Source organism: Chenopodium quinoa, unplaced genomic scaffold (assembly GCF_001683475.1).
Source record: "Chenopodium quinoa cultivar QQ74 unplaced genomic scaffold, ASM168347v1, whole genome shotgun sequence".
Taxonomy (NCBI): Eukaryota; Viridiplantae; Streptophyta; class Magnoliopsida; order Caryophyllales; family Amaranthaceae; genus Chenopodium; species Chenopodium quinoa.
This window is the reverse complement of record NW_018742738.1, coordinates 14,071,968-14,085,126: the sequence shown is the minus strand read 5'-3', so window position 1 is coordinate 14,085,126 and position 13,159 is coordinate 14,071,968. Positions and strand designations below refer to the sequence as shown.

Below are 13,159 nucleotides of genomic sequence, written 5' to 3'. Positions count from 1 at the left end.
TAGGTAACTTAGGCACGGAGGAAAAGTACTTCATACTTTGTGATGCAATGATGATTATAAGTGATGAGTGATCTTAATATGACTAGGGGTGAAAGTTCGGTATTCGGTTTGGATTTTATACCAAACCGAATCCAAACCGAATTAATTCGGTTTTTGAAATTGAATCCAAACCGAACCGAAATTATATTGGGCCTGTCATTTTGGGCCTAAAAAGTTGGGCCTGATAATTTGACTTATTGTGTTAGCCTTGTGGCCTAAATTACCTAGAATTAAAAAGAAAAGGCTTTAAAATTGTCATGAATTACAACCCTACAGCAGCTAAATTACCTAGAAATTTAAAAGAAAAAGCTTTTGAATTATAGCATAACAACGGTCCATAATAAGATAATACATAAAAATTGTCCAACCATTAAAATATTAAAATCAACTTCAAGTCTTCAAGCCTTCAAGCAACATGGCAACAATTATTACGCCTACCAAAACAGCAAGTACTCCAAGCTCCTCAACAATCTGTACAACACCAAAAAAATCCAAAAAAAAATAATAATTAAATTAAAAATGAGCAGATCCACATAAATTGAAAAAAAAAAACCAGAAATATGAAATCAAATACAACATGAAAAATTTAACATCGAGGGAGCTTAAAAAAAACACAGAAAATCAATTACAAATTCCAATAACTAGACCCAATTCGAACATAACAGAACAAAACATCATTGTACGTAGTACATCAAATTCCCAAGTCGAACATAACAGAACATTAGGAACAAATGAATATCACCAAATCGAACATAATAGAACACCAAATTCCCAATTCAAACAGAATAAAACATCAAATTTACCAATATAATTCGAAGAGAAGCAGGAAAAGTGGAGTGACATAAGAATTCTTACCATTAAGTGACCAAGAGAGGTGGTGGCGACAGTAGGTGGTGGCGCGTCGCGGATTTCAGGGAGTACGAACACCGGATCTGAGGGAGTACCGGAATTGAAGGAGGGTGGTGGTGAGATACGAACACGAAACACCAAAACTGAAGGAAGGAGGTGGTGAGATACGAGGTACGGTGGCCGGAGTGAGGTGATGAGGGAGAATACGGGTTTTGGTGAGGAACTAAGGAATGAAGGTAGAGAGGTTGGGCGGAATGGGCGCAAGTTAGATTAAATGAAGAGGAATATTAGGGTTTTGCTATTTATATGTAGGGGAATTGGGCTGGAAATCTATGGGCTTAAACATTTCAATTTGGATTTCGGTTTTTGGTTTTTTGGGACCCCAAACCAAAATATTTTGGTTTCAGTTTTTTGGAACCGAATCCAAACCAAAAACCGAAAAAATCGAACTGAACTACTTTCACCCCTAAATATGACAAGGCGTGCTTCAACATCGTGTTAAGATTTCATGACAAAGGGTTACTAAAGGAAGGTTTATTTGTTCATGCATCTATTATGTGTGTGAAAGTGACACTAAAGTTAGGCCGCAAAGGCTAAGTGTGTGGAAAAATATTTTAGAACTTAGAAGAGTCAAATAGTGGTGACTCTTAGGCTGGGTAGGCTAATGATGTAGGGATCAAACCCCCAAGTTTAGAATCTAAGTGGATAGGGATGAGCATTGGAGATCCTTTGATATTATCATGTATGAATGTGAATGTGAATGAATGCATTTTTATTACGGTTGCACCCCAATGTAAGGTTGCCTACGTATCCATTAGGAATCAGGCTGAACGTAGCTCTAGCCGAACCTCGCACAAGTGTGTGTATGCCTCAAGGAGGTCTTTTAAGGGTTGTAACACGGTTAGGCTAAAGGTTGAATTGAAGAAGAAGGAACTAAAGGCTCAAGACCCTAAATAAGCCCCCAAGGTATGCAACCTTGCTGTTGAAATCTTTATATTTTTTATGTTTGAGGTTTCCTCACTTTTTAACTCTCTTTCTTTTGTTTATTTTTTTGCTCTCTCTTTTTGCTTTATTGTTTTTTATTTTGATAATTGTGGGCAATCCCAATCATGCGGTATATAACTCACTTGGCATTCATGTTTCTCAAGCACGGTACCGAGCACTCGATAAGAGAAGTAATTTGAGACGTGTTCATATCAAAAACATGTTTATGTCAAAGACATTGGAACACTTGCCCTTTTTCACACTTTTATATTGTTATTGCCTTTTGCTATTTTAATATTTTAAAATCACTCAAGATTTTGAAATTGCATAAGTTGCACACCATCCCATCCCAAGGTTAGGTAGATGTGGGTTGAAGAAAGAAAGGTCTATCATTAGACGAGGCTTACAGTGTTTTTTTATCAATAAAGGATTTTTATTTTTAAAAGAGGTAAAGGTGATGGCTACAAGGGGTGCCTCAAATCATAAGTATACCTTGTGCTTAGTTCGGCAAGGATTTTTTTTAAATGCAATGTGATGATCATATGCAAGAAAAGGAATGCTTATTTATTAAAATGGAAAAAGATAAAATCTATGGAATAAATCTAAGGAAAACAAAAGGTGCCTATGATAGACTTTATTGGGGAAAGGAGAAATAAAAAAGAAAAAAGAGGTCATGACATCTTGTCGTTGAAGCCCGCCTTGTGTCTTGTGCTTTATCATCACTCGGTCTTCTTGCCAACTGAAGGTATGAGAAGCATGTTATTATCAATCAAATATTGGATGGCCTCTTTTAGATTCCAACAGCTCTCAGTAGTATGACCTGTGTACCTTGATGGTACTTGTAGTGTGCGCCTGGGTTCCAATTAGGTAACCTCTTTTCATGTGCGGGATCTTGAATAGGTCTAATGGGAGTAATGAGTCCCTTGGCATGGAGTCGATCGAAAGCAGTATCATAGCTCATCCCAATAGGGGTGAACCCTTTCCTTAGTTTCTTTTTGGGTCCTTGATTATCCATGGCTAAGACTTCATTAAGGTCAAAGGTACTAACATTGTTACTAGAGTATGTGTTTTCGAAAGAAGAAGGGTTGTCGTTATTCTTTCCTTTCCAGCCATTGTTGTTACTATTGTTAGTAGTTTTTTGTTTTGCAAGGTCATCCTCGATTTCAATACCTATGTCATAGACAGCCTTGAAAGTATTCAAGTTGTGTTGGTATTTCAAATGCTTCAAATACTTCTCTTGGAGGTTCTTGATGAACATCCTAACAAACTCCTTTTTAGTAGGGACCTTGACTATCTTATTGTCTCAACATCTCGAGTTCTCTATGGTCAGTCTCAACTTGAATGTTGCACTTGTATCTATCAATGAAAGCGTTTATTATGGCATCCCAAGAAGAGGTCTTCTCTTTTTCAAGGGAAAAGAACCATTGTTGATAAACGGTTTCTAAAGATAATGAAAACAGTGAATGGAAAACCTTCCTATCAATCCCTTTAATATCCATTATTGTTTCAAAAGCTCTTAAGTGGAGGTAAGGATTGTTAGTTTGCTTGAATCTAGAGATGTCATTGGCATTGAATTTCTGTGGAATAAGTTCTTTGTCAACTGAGACCCCTTGTGAGCTAATCCCCTGGAACTTGTAGTCATTGGAGAGCTTGCTCAAGCTTTCCTCCATTCGCTCCATCTGTTGTTGTTTCGCAGGGTCATTGACTTGAATATCAATAGTCTTCATCATCTCAGTCAGATTGTTCATGTTTTGCCTTAGCTCATAAACTTCTTGTTGGGAAGCCATTAGTAAGAACTTTTTCCTGTGTCAGATGGGTTTTTCAAAGAGTAGAGCTTGAACGAAGGTGTTGTCCCTAATTAAGCGCCCTTCTCTTATTGACCAAGTACTGCGGAGAAGGAAGTTATGGATACTTTTTGTTAATTATTTGACTCAAACTCTATTCAACATGCATGGATGGGAAGAGATCATGGAAGAATGAAGGGAATAATATGTATAGAGAAAGCATGTGGAGAGTGGAAAGATGATGTAGATGGAGAGATGTGGAAGAATTCAGGAATAAAGTGCACCCCCAACTCAAATGATAGAAAGAGCGACTCATGCATGAACCTAAGACATGGTCATGGTGTGAAAGAGTATGTACATAGTGTGTGAATACTTGTGAGTGTAAGTGATATGTTCAAGACTCTTGTCATTTTCATGGGACTAGACTATGTGATTAGACTCGAACAAATACTAAGTTAAGACTTCATTATATACATTAAACTAGACAAGATGTGGTATTTTAGTCATAACTTTTGATATGTGACTTAGAATTGGGAGAAACCAACTCCAAATGAAAGACAAAACTCGGGGGTACAGATCCATAGGTTTAACGACTCGAAACTCTTCCTAGAACTCCGGCTATGACCAAAACAATTTGACGCTTGTGTAGTATACGGGAATTAAAAATCTGGGTTGACTCAAAGGAACTATGACTTGATTTTAGACATATTTATTAGCTCAAATTAATTAATAAATTAATTAAGCAAAGTCCTTTAGTCCTTGGTTAGTTTATTTAAGCATATTTATAATCACAAGTCAAACCAAACAGTTAGCTTAATCACATGTAAGTATGCACAAGCAAGTAATGCACAAGTAGTCAAATAGTCATAATATGATGCAATGAGTTTGCAACCTAACCATGGCTCTAGTTCTCTAAAGTTTTAGGATAAGGGTTAGTCAAAGAGGGTCCATAGTTATGAATATGAATGCATCACGCAGAAGCCTTACCTTTGGAAGGGTTGGCGCGTATGGATGTGACCCCCGCAAGTTAAACTTGCTTCCATGGTTTGGTGAATTCACAAACTCGGATGTACCCGTCGCTGCAATGAGCGAGCGTGAATTCCTAGAGGGTTATATCCACATGTAGAACACATATGGGTTCAAAAATGTGAAAAAAAAACTCAGTTAGGAAGTAAAATCGAGCAAATAGTACTAGAACTGGTCAAAGCAAGAAGGAAGATTTCTAGCTCAGTATTAGAAGAATTTAGCGCGAGACAACAGGGATCGTTGCGAGACGATGACCCTGTCTCTACGTGACATTGCTGTTGCATAGAGACAGAGTCATCGCACTGTGATGGGCACTATTTTCTCAGTGCCAGTTCCTACATGCCTCAACTGTTCTTAGAATTTTCCAGTTTTTCGTAGTGTTTTTTCGATTCTAGTTGTGAAAGATATTTCCTAAATTTCCTACATGTAAAAAATCCTATGTTTTTGACTCATTATAGATGGCCTATGCAATGCGGACCTTTTTATGCTTATGCCAATAATGTCAATCAAAATTACGCACATGAATACTTAGAACGTTTCGAGTCTCATCCACTCATTCTAAATTATTGCCTAAATAAATTTTAGGAATTAAAATAGAAATCCTCTCCAGTGGAGTCGCCAAAAAATGTAGGGAATATTTCAAGCATCCCACACTTGAGCTCCACTGTGATCATACACTTAAGTTTGGTGGCGTCCAAAGGGAAGAAAGCTAGAGCAAAAAAGTCACCAACAAGTTTTAGGAACTTGTAAACTATTCACAGGGTGAAGGTTACACCCCTTCACGATCCATGAGATTGCTAACTCCATAGTGGTCTGAAACCATGACTGGATATTTGAGGATGAAGGCACAAATCCAACCTAAAAGAGATTGAACATTCCCTAAAAATAGGCCTATACTTTATTCTTCTCATATTCATGTGCGCTTTCTGACTAACATACAATCAATATATTAATCCTAAACCTTTTTATCTATGTTTATTGAATATTAATGCATAAACATAACTATTATTGGCATCACTTAAATTACAATCATATTAGCCTAAACAAGATTATTAATTATCATATTAAGCGTGATTATAAATACAAATTCCCTTTGATCCAGCAAGAAAGGGCTTGGTCAAGCAATAACAATAATAATATAAAATAAAGCAACAACAATAATAACATATTAACAACAATCATCATCATAATATTCTAAATCTCAAAGCATAATAATATTAGCAAGATCCTAGGCATGATAGTAACATAGTTAATAACAAATCCTAGCATGTCAGTAAACAATAAAAATTAAAGCTTTATCCTTAATATGATACTAACATGATAGAAGAAATAATAAGTAACATGATACTAGAAAGCAATAAAAGCATCCTAACATGATACTAGGAATTAAAATAATCTAAGCATGATTCCTAAAGATTTATAGCAATAAAATAACTTACTTTGTTGTCTCGTATCTCTTTCTAATAACAAAAGACACATGTTAGTAAATTCAAGGAAAATATTAAATCAAACAATTAATTTAAATAATTGAAATAGGGATCTGGGACCAAACCCTCAGAAATTATCAACCTTTCATGTCTAGTGTTAAGGCAACTTCGAGCTTGGCTAGGTGTGTATAGAACTCGTGAATGCGGTATTTTTACTTGAAAATGAAAGGCTTAGAAAGAGGGAGAAAGAATAAGTTGCTAGCTTGTAGAGAGAAGAGAATAGAATTAGATGATTGTTGATGATTGTGAATGAATGAAAATGGGGAAATACGACCCTATCTATAAGAAAAATAGCCCGGAAACGATCAGAAAAACACTGAATCCCATCTGGAATAAAACTACCTCTGTTGCGGCGTGACAGGATCCAGTGCGACGCGAAAGCTTTGTCGTGGCGTGCTAGTTCCTGTCGTTTCGTGATGGTTCACGTGTTTTCTAAAATCCGTACGGACGCCTTAATCTAATCAAGTTAGATTAATTGAAGTCCGTACTTATCTTTGAAAATCAAATTTAATCTTTTCAAGAACACTTGTTTTAATCCAAATAGAATTCTTTATTTTGCTAAAAACATAATTACTAATCCTAATTCCACTAGAACTTAAAATAACCTTCAAGATTATTCTAGAAGATTACAATAAATCCTAATAACTTTAGGAGTATTAAATAATAGGCCCTCCACTAGATCATTGGGCCATATAAAACCATTTCAGGCCTAATTTAGTATTTTGGCCATAACTACCTCATTATTCATCATAATTGGGCTTATAATATCGTTGGAAATCTCTTTTCGAGCCCAATCCAACTACACCATTATTGGACCCTTATCATGGACCAAACTAAATTGGACTGGATATTTTCATAAATAGAGTACATTTTCGAAAATAGAAAGAAAGTACTCCCTCCGTTTCTTATTTCTTGCAACAAAGGGGGGTTACACGATTCCCAAGTCAAAAGTTTTTAAGCATAATTATTAAAAAGTAAGGGCGTGTAAATAATGTAATTAAGGAGGGAGGGTGAATAATTAATTAGACAACTAAAATTTTAGCACCACTGTCAATGAACAGGTACGCCACCCAAAACCACCAGCAACGAAAAGCTACCACCTAGAACCACCAACGAAACCACCCAGAACCACCTAAAAACCACCCGAAACCACCCAAAATCACCCAACGAAACCACATCTACCTAAAACCACCTAGATCTAGAACCCACGCCACCCCGACCTACCTCACCAAATCCACGAACCCACCAAAACCCCTCCTCCACCCCTACAAAACCACCAACACTACCATATCTAGACCCACCAACACCACCAAAAACGACTAGTTCAAGACCCCTGAAACCACCAGACCCACGCCACCAACCTTACACCTCTCCTCCACTCCTGCGAAACCAGAAACCACAAAACCCACCTTTACCATCGAAACCACAAAAACCTACCGACGACTCACCAGAACCACCCACGACACCACCAAAATCACTGATGAACCACCAAACTCACCAACAACCAGATCTGAAGCCCACTAAAAGGGTGGTTTGGAATTTGATTATGAGAGATAAAGATGATGAAATGATAGATGAAGGACGAGAGAGAAAGATAATGGGTTTGATTATTTGGGTGTGATTTCATAGATAATTAATTTAGATTAAGGTTATAATGGGTTGTAATTATGTGTAACATTATGTGTTAAAAATATAAGTAAGGGTATATTGGTCATTTTGACAGAAAAAAGTTTCCAAATAAGGAAAAAATAAGTTTGTTGCAAGAAATGTGAACCACCCCAAAATGGCAAATGTTGCAAGAAATAAGAAACGGAGGGGGTATTTTTATTAAAACAACCGCATCACAAGACTTTTAACACTTTTACTTCGTTCGATAATCAAATGACGTGAAAGGTATTCATCACTGGGTTTGGTTTTTTGGGAGACACAATTAGGTGTCTGTAGACACCCATTTGTGTCTCCCCAAAACCAAACCCATTGAAGAATACCTTTCGCGTCGAATCATAATCGAATGAAGTGAAAGTGTGAAAAGTCTAGTGTTGCAGTTAGTTTTTTTAAAAAATCTTTCTTTATGTTTTCGAAAACCTGATCTATTTTAAGAAAATAGCCAGTCCAGTTTAGTTTGGTCCATGACAAAGTTCCAATAATGGTGAAGTTGAATGGGACTCGAAAAGAGCTTTCCAACGATATATTATAAGCCCAATTATGATGAGTAATGAGGAAGTTATGGCCAAAATACTAAACTGGGCCCGGTTTGGTTCTTATATGCAGCCCAATGATCTAAAGAAGGGTCTATTATTAATTATTATTCTTAAAGATATTAGGATTGATTATAGTCTTCTAGAATTTTCTAGAAGGTTTTCTTAAATCCTAAAGGAATTAGGATTGATAATTATGTTTTAGAGTTTTACTTGGAACAGAATAAGTGTTTTTACAAAAATACAATTTACCCCTAACATGGATTTTACAACTTAATTATATTGGGAAATGGATTCCGTGTGGAAAACGTGTTGAAAATCTCTTGCATCGCCTGACGACAGGTTCGTCGCCTGGCGTTGCAGTGCAGCGCCTGGCGCCAAGTTCGTCACCTGGCGACGAGCTTTGTCATTGGCGACATTATGTTGTTTTATTCCTTTTCGAACTCTAACTCTTTTCTATCAATTCCAGACTATTTTCTTATAAATAGGGTCTTTGGACCTCCATTTTCAATAACCAGAATTCTCTAATTTTTTCCTCTCTCTAAAGTTTATTCTCTCTTCCTCTTTCTAGCCTAACCTTTTACAAACACAATTCCGCACTCATTAGAACTAGACACACCTAGCCAAGTTTGAAATTGCCTTCGCCCTAGACGTGAAAGTTGATATCTTCTGAGGGTTTGGTCCCAAGTCCAGCCTAAACTTTTTAACTCTTTCTTTCAATTATTTAATTTAATTCTTTAATTTTATATTTTATTGAAGTTTACTAACGCGTGTATTTTTTTATTAGAAAGAGGCACGAGGCATCAAAGTATGTAATCTTATTGCTCTATTCTTGTAGAAAGCATGTTTAGATTTGTTTAATTCCTAGCATCATGTTAGGATGTTATTATTGCTTTCTAGAATCATGTTTAGGGTGCCTTTTATGCTTTCTAATATCATGTTAGAGCTAAAGCTTTGATCTTTGATGTTTAGTGACATGCTAGGATTTATTATTAATCTTGTTAGTATCATGCCTAGGATCTTACTATTATTATAAAGCTTTAAGGATGATATTATTATGATGTTGATTGTTATGGTGATTATGCTTATGGTTATGTTTCTTGATTGTTATTATTGTTATTGCTTTATCACGCCTTTTATGCATGTTTAAAGGGAATTTGTACTTGTAATCACGCTTAATAAGATAATTAATAATCTTGTTTAGGGCTAATTTGATTATAATTCAAGTGATCTCCAATAATAGGTTTATTTGTGCATTAATATTCAACCAACATAGATAAACAGGTTTAGGGTTAACCTAATGATTGCATGTTAGTCAGAAAGCTCACATGAATACGAGTAGAATAAAGTAGAGGCCTATTTTATAGGGCGAGTTCTTTCTCTTTTAGATTGGATTCGTACCCTCATCCCCGAACACCAGTCATAGTTCCAGACCTATTGGAGTTGACGATCTCATGGTAACTAGACCTCGTTAAGGGGTGTAACCTTCACCCTGTGAACGGTTTACAAGTTCCTAAAACTTGTTAGCGATTCTTTTGCTCTAGCGTCCTTCCCTTTGGATACCACTATGCTTAAGTGTATGGTCACAATGGGGCTCAAGTGTAGGATGTCTTGAAATATTCCCTACAGTGTCTACACAAGCACGTGGTCCCTAAATACTTTTCTTTAACTTATTTTGTAATTTATGATGAATTGCAAGATTTGAAACAAATGAATTATGTTTGGCAACATAATAATGTTTTCTAGTGTCATAAATTGAATTCTCACGACACAAATTATACAAATTCATCAAAACAACATACAATTTCAACAAATCTTCATAACACCAAAGAATACCCTATTTTTTAAAAAATTATGAATAAAAAGATAATTAACCAAATGCATGTATTCACATAGAGGTAGAAATTGAGTTTCATATATAATTTACCAAAGTACAATCTAAAGAATGTCTTGTGCCATTTGATTGTCGAGGATTTTAGGATTGGGCTTCATCTTCTTCCTCATTTACCTTGGTGTTATTCAAGGAGTAGTGTTAATTTTTACTGAATGGGGGTGAAATGGGTGAATTATAATCAAGGGGGCATGTTCTTAGCATAGTAAATTAATTATATCATGGAGAGAAATTTTTTTAAAAAGGGTGAATTTGGAGTGCACTCAATTTAAATCAAGGGGTAGAATTTCTTATCTCTAATATCATTTTTGACATTCTCTGCACCAAACTTAATAGTTTATGATTTAGAGTGCACTCGATTAAATTGTGTTATTCTCTGCACCCAACCTATAATTGGTGCTATTGAGGCTACTTTTGCCATGAAAATATTGAATGTCTTTTTTCTTTATTTTTATTTTTTTATATTATTTTTTTTACAAGAAAAGATGTTGTATGTCAATTTGATTTGAAAGTTCTAATAATATATGAGCTTAACATAAATTGCATATATTTTGTGTCAATTTGAAATTTTCGTTTTACAATCTTATATATTGACTTGATTTTTTTAAAAAAAAAAAAATACATTGTAGGTAAAAAGGCATGGAGCACAAACATATTATCACGTTCTTTAATAGTTATTTAGCAAAAGGATTTGAGTTTTTTTTTTATACTTTTTTTAATTTTTTAAAGTAAGCAAGTGATGAGACAATTAGACAACTTGTTTTTAGTACGTTTGTATGTAAGGATAATGTAGGGAATATTTCAAGCATCCCACACTTGAGCCCCACTGTGATCATACACTTAAGGTGGCGTCCAAAGGGAAGGAAGCTAGAGTAAAAGTGTCGTCAACAAGTTTTAGGAACTTGTAAACTGTTCACGGGGTGAAGGTTACACCCCTTCACAACCCATGAGATCGTTAACTCCATAGTGGTATGGAACCATGACTAGATATTCAGGGACAAAGGTACAAATCCAACCTAAAAGAGATTGAACCTGCCCTAAAAATAAGCCTCTACTTTATTTTTCTCATATTCATGTGCGCTTTGCGAAAAACATACGATCAATATATTAACCCTAAACATGTTTATCTATGTTTTTTGAATATTAATGCACAAACAAATCTATTATTAACGATCATTTGAATTATAATCATATTAGCCTAAACAAGATTATTATTATCTTGTTAAGCGTGATTACAAGTACAAATTTCCTTTAATCCTGCAAGAGAGGGCGTGATCAAGCAATAACAACAATAATATAATATCAAGCAACATAAAAAGTTATCATCATAATATTCAATGAAGCATGATAATATTAGCAAGATCTTATGCATGATATTAACAAGATTAATAACAAATCCTAGCATGTCACTAAACAATAAAGATCAAATCTTTATTCCTAACATGATACTAACATGATATAAGAAAGAATAGCAAGCATCATAGAAACATGCATGATACTAGAAATATTAGTTATTACCCTAAACATGATACTATGAATTAATAAAACATCCTAACATGATACTAGAAATTAAAATAATCAAAGCATGATTTCTATATCAACATAATAATTAAAGTAATTACTTACTTGGATGCTTTGTATCTCTTTCTAATAACAAAATACACACGTTAGTAACTTCAAGGAAAATATTAAATCAAACAATTAAATTAAATAATTGAAATAAGGATTTGGGACCAAACCCTCATAAATTATCAACCTTTCACGTCTAGGGCGAAGACAACTTCGGACTTGGCTAGGTGTGTCTAGAGCTTGTGAATGTGGAATTTTGTAAGAGGGAAGGTTTAGAAAAAGAATAGAGAGAGAATAACCTTCTAGCTTTTAGAGAGAGAAAATTAGAGATTATTGATTGTTGGTGATTTGAAAACAGAGGCCAAGGACCCTATTTATAGAAAAAAATAGTCCGAAAATCGAAAGAAAAAATATCGAGTTCCATTCTGAATAAAAGACATCATGTTGCGAACAACAGAGTTAGCGCCAGACAACATGTATTAGCGCTAGACAACATGAGTTAGCGTTAGACGACAGGTATTAGCGTCAGGCGACAGGTATTAGCGCCAGGCGATAGGCACCAGCGCCAGGCAACAAACTCTGTCGTTTGGCGCTAATTAAAAGATAAAACGTTGTAGGGAATATTTCAAGCATTATCCCTAGTTTGAACCCCACTGTGATCATACACTAAAGTACGGTGGTGTCCAAAGGGAAAGAAGATAGAGCAAAAGAGTCGTCAACAAGTTTTAGGAACTTGTAAACCGTTCACGAGGTGAAGGTTACACCCCTTAACGACCCAAGAGATCGTCAACTCCAATAGGTCTGGAACCATGACGGGTAGTTCGGGGATGAAAGTACAAATTCAACCTAAAAGAGATTGAACCTGGCCTAATAATAGGCCTCTACTTTATTCTGATCGTATTCATGTGCGCTTTCTGAATAACATGCAATCAATAGGATTAACCCAAAACCTGTTTAATTTATGTTGGTTGAATATTAATGCACAAATAAACTATTATTGGCGATCACTTGAATAACTATCACATTAACCCTAAACAAGATTATTAATTATCTTATTAAGCGTGATTACAAGTACAAATTCCCTTTAAACATGCATAAAAGGCGTGATCAAGCAATAAATATAAATATAACCAAGCAACATAATAATCATGATAACAATCATAATAATAATAATCATAATCCATGTTAAAGCATAATAATAGCAAGATCCTAGGCATGATACTAACAAGATTAATAACTAACCCTAGCATGTCACTAAACAATAAAAATCAAAGCTTTAACCTAACATGATGCTAACATGAATATTAGGAAAGAAAATAGGAAGCATCATAG

General features: G+C 35.1%; 1 long non-coding RNA gene across 1 annotated transcript; it reads right to left on the bottom strand.

Annotated features, from left to right (window-relative positions):
• Positions 1 to 227: 227 nt before the first annotated feature.
• LOC110724032 lies at positions 228 to 1,368 on the bottom strand. The gene is made up of 2 exons (XR_002511818.1): positions 895 to 1,368; positions 228 to 510 (listed from the first exon to the last, which is right to left on the bottom strand). It is a non-coding gene; the product is annotated as an uncharacterized LOC110724032 (long non-coding RNA).
• Between the last annotated feature and the right edge of the window lie 11,791 nt (positions 1,369 to 13,159).